General features: G+C 42.9%; 1 pseudogene; it reads left to right on the forward strand.

Annotated features, from left to right (window-relative positions):
- The first annotated feature begins 3,150 nt into the window (after nt 1–3,150).
- Nucleotides 3,151–3,267, forward strand: LOC124623367 (annotated as a pseudogene).
- Nucleotides 3,268–6,872: the final 3,605 nt, after the last annotated feature.

The raw sequence follows: 6,872 nt of genomic DNA on the forward strand, positions 1-6,872 counted from the left end.
AAAAACAGTATTCCATTTATGTCCATAAACGTATCACGGCACTGTACTGAACAGATATATGAATGTTGTGCAGGGGCGATGGAATTTAGTGAAACTGAACTTCTAATTGTTGTTGTTTATAGGTCCCCTAACTCTGACTAAAGAGCATTTATGCTCAAGCCAGAAAAGGTACTGCATTCACTTTGTAGGAAGTACCAGGAATTAGATATAGGTAGTGACTTCAATATAAATTTTATATGTGACATAAAGTCTGGAACCCGCGACCGCAACGGTCGCAGGTTCGACTCCTGCCTCGGGGAGGTTAGTTAGGTTTAAGTAGTTCTAAGTTCTAGGGGACTGATGACCTCAGCAGTTAAGTCCCATAGTGCTCAGAGCCATTTGAACCATTTTTTGTGTGTGATAGTGCAGGGAAAAGGATGTTGGCAGAACTCTTAAATAAATGATCTGGTGCAGAATGTGTTTTTTCCAACAAGGGTGCAGGGGACCAGTAGCACAGCCGCAGACAATATTTTTATTCATTCTTCATTACTAGATGGGCATTCTATTAGTAAAACGGGTGAATTACCTTTCATATCATGATGTATAAATTTTAACACTAAAAGGCTTTTGTACTCAAAGAAACGTCACATATAATTACAAGCTATGTAGGAAAGTTAATCCAACAGCAATAGAGAGTTTTTTAAACCTTGTCAAGAAACAAGAGTGGCAAGTAGATTATAGTTCCGATAACGTTCGTGGTAAATATAATGCTTTCCTTAACACATTTTCCACGCTCTTTCAGAGTTGTTTTCCATTAGAACGTTCTAAACGGGGTTCTAGCAGTAATAGGCAGCCTGGGTGACCGAATAGTGGCATAAGAATATCATGTAGAACAAAGCGGGAATTATATCAAAATGTCTGAAGCAGTCACAGTCAAGCTACAGCAGCCCATTCCAAACAGTCTTGTTAGGTGCTTAAAAATGTTATAAAGAAGACAAAGAGTATGTGGTATGCGCTCAGGAGCGCCGAGGTCCCGTGGTTATCGGGAGCAGCTGCGGATCACGAGGTCCTTGGTTCAAGTCTTCCCTCGTGTGAAAAGTTGATTTTTTTTATTTTCAGACAATTATTATCTGTCCGTCCGTCCGATGCGAGGTAACTGCGCCGTAGTATGGGGACGCTACACCTAAACAAACATCGAAACACACGACGTCAGTCGACTACAGCGCACGGAAGAGAGAGTATTCCTGCTTACGAGGTTCCCTGGCTCGCAGTTGACCGTTCGCTACTTTGGACGAGAGTGCATTAAATACGTGAGATGTATTCCGTGGGCAATATGAATCCAGCAAATATAGCTCGCGACTTCAATAACAAGGTCAATGAATACTTTCCGAACCCATACTACGGCGCAGTTACTTCGCATCGGACGGACGGACGGACGGATATTAATTGTCTGAAAATAAAAAAATTAAACTTTTCACTCGCGGGAAGACTTGAACCAAGCACCTCTCATTGCGCACTATTCACGCTAACTACGGGACCACGGCGCTCCTGAGCGCATACTATCCTTGAAGTTGCCTATCTTGGGCATGGACTACTCAGTTTGTATATTTTTTTTATTTTTTTCATAGTTCCACACAACTTCTTCCTGTTTTCTCGATTGATCTGTCTTCAGTTTTTCAAGCCTATCCACTGCACCAACTTATAACTAAATCTGAGGGGGGTGCGGTGGGGAGGTTCCCTTGTGAGTGGGGTACAGTCAAGTGGGAGGTGCCCAAAGGATCAGTATTTGGGCCATTCCTGTTCCTTATATATATAAATGGTATGCGCCATAGTATTACGGGTAACTCTAAAATATTTCTGTTTGCTGATGACACTAGCTTGGTAGGAAGGATATTGTATGCATTATTGGACTAGTTTTAAATAGTACAGTTCATGAGCTAAGTACACGGCTTGATGAAAACCAACTAACGCTAAATCACAATTCAATAAAATCCAAGCTTTTAATTTCTCAGAATGGGCATATGATTAATGAAACTGAATAGTTCAAATTTCTAGGTGTTCAGATAGACATAAGTGGGTGATCGTTCAACAAGAAAATTAGTCTCCTTTGTTTATTTTCTCTCGCTTATGTCGAATGGTATTATATTTTAGGGTAACTCTTCCTATTCTAAAAGGATATTTTTGGCTCAGAAACGGGTGGTACAGGCAATAAGTGGTGTAAGTTCTCGAACCTCTTGTCGACACCTGTTCCCGAGTCTGAGTATTTTGACATTGGCTTCCCAATTTACTTACTCCTTATTGTAATTTCTTGTTAACAACATTAGCTTATTTCCAAGAATACGCAGCTTTCACTCAGTTGGCAGAAATCAAACCTGCGCCGGTCGGTGTGGCCGAGCGGTTCTAGGCGCTTCAATCTTTAACCGCGCTACCGCAACGGTCGCAGGTTCGAATCCTGCCTCGGGCACGGATGTGTGTGATGTCCTTAGGTTAGTTAGGTTTAAGTAGTTCTAAGTTGTAGGGAACTGATGACCTCAGATGTTGAATCCCATAGTGCTCAGAGCCATTTGAACTATCAAACCTGCGCTTGGATCGGACATCCTTAAGTCTTGTGCAGAAAGGTGTGCAGTATACTGCTGCATCCATTTTCGATAAGCTACCACTAATGAGGAGGTGTTGAATAGAATTGAAGAGAAGATAAATTTGTGGCGCAACTTGAGTAGAAGGAGGGATCGGTTGGTAGGGCATATTCTGAGGCATCAATGGGTCACTAATTTAGTATTGGAGGGCAGCGTGGAGGGTAAAAATGGTGGAGGGAGACCTAGAGATGAATACACTAAAGAGATTCAGAAGGATGTAGGTTGCAGTAGGTACTGGGAGATGAAGAACCTTGCACAGGATACAGCAGCACGGAGAGCTGCATCAAACCAGTCTCTGGACTGAAGACCACAACAACAACAACCGCTCGAATTCATGTATATTAGCAGCAATCCATGGGCTTTCAAATCGAAACTGACGAGTTTCCTCATGGGTCACTCCTTCTATTCGGTCGAGGAGTTCCTTGAAAAATTAAGCTGATTGTTGTTGAATTTGGTGATAGCGTTTATTTAAACTTACGGATTGCATGTTTTCGGGTTCACAAACATTTTATTTTTATGTGTTATTACTTTCATGGGCAACGGCCTTGCCGCAGTGAATACACCGGTTCCCGTGAGATCACCGAAGTTAAGCGCTGTTGGGCGTGGCCTGCACTTCGATGGGTGACCATCCAGCCGCCATGCGCTGTTGCCATTTTTCCGGGTTCAATCAGCCTCGTCATGCCAATTGAGGAGCTACTCGACAGAATAGTAGCGGCTTCGGTCAAGAATACCATCATAACGACTGGGAGAGCGGTGTGCTGGCCCCACGCCCCGCCTATCCGCATCCTCCTCAGATGGTCCCGGTAGGCCACTCGTGGCCTGAAGACGGAGTGTTATTACTTTTACGTAGTAATTTCATGTACTGATATGTTCCATGACCTTAGAGATTTGCTCCTCAATTTGGTCCTACATATTTTGACGTGTAAAAAAAAAAAAAAAAAAACAAAAAAAAATGAAACATGAATGAAAGAGGGAAAACCAGTGTTAATTGATTAGAACAACTGCTGTAGGAGATGGCCATGGAAACAAACATATTATGTAATTCTATTTCAAAACATATTAATTCAATAGTACTATTCATTTGGTACTTGTAATCATATGAGCTGCCATTTACGTTCCAAAACTAGCATTGTAGCTTCCCAAAGTCGTCAATGATCCTACACTGAGTCTTTTAGTTACTTCTGGACGTTATTGCACTTCATGGGGATTCATGTAGAGGCTATCATCTCGTTATTTACAAAATTTACGTTTTTTGCTCTCTCTTCGTAAAAATGAACTTAACTTGCTATACGTACAGTGACAATGAGGCGGGTTTTTCACCTCTCAAACGATTAATATTACTTTGGTATCAACCTGGCATAACTATTTGGAGTGTATTTTATAAAAACTGTCAAACGTTTGTGAATTCATGGCTTATAGTTTTACAGTTACTGGATTTTATAGTGGTTTTGATCCTCACTATAAGTAGGATATCACTCTTCATAGCAGAACGAGTGGAAAAGATGTTACACAAGCATAGCAGTGATTACAGTTCACGTTTCTGTAAGAGGACTAATAGAGCATTCGTCGCAGATTCCTCAGACAGTGATTTCGAAAAGCTATGGTCGTTCCGCAGGTTAATGATACGCTTAAGGAAGTAATGAGTGGAGGTAAGTACTAAGTCGTGTTCCCCGACTTCTGGAAGGTGATCGGCGCAGTCCCGCTGAGCAGTTTAGTGAATGAAACATAAGTTTAAGGAATACTGAAGAGCTTTGTTACGGAGTTCAAGGGTCTCTAGCAAATAGATAGCACTATGTCATTCTGACGACGATAGATCATCAGACGTGGAAGTTACTTTGTGCTTGTCTCATTGAAATGTTGCAAGGCCGTCGCAGCTCAAGATAGAAATATTTACGCTCTCTGCTGTATGGAAGCCCGAAATTCATGAAGACCAGCATGGATTTGACATTGGTGGTGGAACTTACACTTGACCCTCCACATAAGCAAATGTAACGCACACGTATTACGCGTAAGCAACCGGTTGTAGTTAGAGCGTATGAGTCTAGTTATATTCGAAGTGGAATGACTATACAAAGTTGTTCATGGCAGATATCAGACTTGTTGAAGTAATCCAAATAATAAGAAACTCACTTTCACCATCGACCAGTTCCATTTTTCTGGAAACTTTATTAGGTTAGATCAACGGAGAAAGTAGATGTGATCGAAAGGAAGGCAGCTTTGGGTTTCCGAGTTCATATACCAGGGACAACAGCCTTACGGAAATGCTTCCCGATTTCCAATTGGCAGGCGTTACAAGAATAATAGTACACCAGTTCCCAAATGTTAAGCGTAATCACAAAAACCCGAAAAAAGAAAAGAAAAAAGTTGAGCAATCACTGAGCACCACCGTAAATATGTGCTTACGAACTCTACTTGTACACTCGGTATAGGAAAGGAGTATACTGTGCTGTGAATAGCGGCTTAACCAAAAGGTTAACACAAACAGTGCACGAGATAACTCATGTCTCAGACTTGCTTGTCTGTTAGTAGCGAGCAGATTGTAGCCTCTTCATGGAGCTGACAACGTACTCTGTTTTGCGGGATAGGATACTCGGCCGCCTGAAAGCAGCCTACACACGGACCGAAGTCCCGGTATACTTGGACGCCACAAAGTGTCATTCCTCACCTTGGCGACGGTTTCGACACTCAGGAGATTTTCGTCGGATGCCATTACATGGCCGACCAAGAATAACTGTGTAAGGTGGTCATGTGATTTAGTTTTTGTATGCCATCGATGTGCATGTCAGACAGAGTCGATGTGCACGTCAGACAGAGAGCAAGTTACGTTACTGCTAAGCAATCTTTGGTCTTGTTGGGGCTCAGTCTTTACCTCTGCGCAGTCCGATACATTTTTTTTGAAGTGTGGTAGGTTATGGACATTTTTAGTAGTGATGTGTGGACTGCTAGATGACGAAAGGACAGCAAGGATGAACATGACATGGACAATGAGAAAAACGAATATGAATTGTAAACAATGTAATGGTTTTTGATGAGAAGAAGTCTGAGTTAGGACTGCAGCACCTCGCACCTAATTTATCGGAATGATTACTATCAGCTAGTTAATTTGTTCAGAGCTGAAAGAGAAACCACCCCGCTTCCCTGCTCATGGATAAGCACATTAATTGATTAAGCTTCTGGATTTTCACATAAATTCTCAGTTACATCTACATCTACATTTATACTCCGCAAGCCACCCAACGGTGTTTGGCGGAGGGAACTTAACGTGCCACTGGCTTTACCTCCCTTTCCTGTTCCAGTCACATATGGTTCGTGGGAAGAACGACTGCCAGAAAGCCTCCGTGCACGCTCGAATCTCTCTAATTTTACATTCGTGATCTCCTCGGTAGGTATAAGTAGGCACTCCGTCTTCAGGCCACAAGTGTACCGTCGGGACCATCCGACCACCGTGTCATCCTCAGTGGAGGATGCGGATAGGAGAGCCGTGTGGCCAGCACACCGCTCTCCCGGTCGTTGCGATGGTTTTCTTTGACCGGAGCCGCTACTATTCGGTCGAGTAGCTCCTCAATTGGCATCATGAGGCTGAGTGCATCCCAGGTGTAAGTAGGGGGAAGCAATATATTCGATACCTCATCCAGAAACGCACCCTTTCGAAACCTGAACAGCAAGCTACACCGCGATGCAGAGCGCCTCTCTTGCAGAGTCTGCCACTTGAGTTTGCTAAACATCTCCGTAACGCTATCACACTTACCAAAAAACCCTGTGACGAAAGGCGCCGCTCATCTTTGGATCTTCTCTATCTCCTCCGTCAACCCGATCTGGTACGGATCCCACACTGATGAGCAATACTCAAGTATAGGTCGAACGAGTGCTTTGTAAGCCACCTCCTTTGTTGACGGACTACATTTTCTGAGGACTCTCCCAATGAATCTCAACCTGGTACCCGCCTTACCAACAATTAATTTTATATGATCATTCCACTTCAAATCGTTCCGCACGCATACTCCCAGATATTTTACAGAAGTAACTGCTACCAGTGTTTGTTCCGCTATCATATAATCACACAATAAGGTTCTTTCTTTCTATGTATTCGCAATAGATCACATTTGTCTATGTTAAGCGTCAATTGCCAGTCCCTGCACCAAGTGCCTATCCGCTGCATTTCGCTGCAATTTTCTAATGCGGCAACTTCTCTGTATACTACAGCACTATCCGCGAAAAGCCGCATGGAACTTCCGACACTATCTACTAGGTCATTTA

The sequence above is a fragment of the Schistocerca americana genome, chromosome 7 (genome assembly GCF_021461395.2).
Source record: "Schistocerca americana isolate TAMUIC-IGC-003095 chromosome 7, iqSchAmer2.1, whole genome shotgun sequence".
NCBI classification, from domain to species: domain Eukaryota; kingdom Metazoa; phylum Arthropoda; class Insecta; order Orthoptera; family Acrididae; genus Schistocerca; species Schistocerca americana.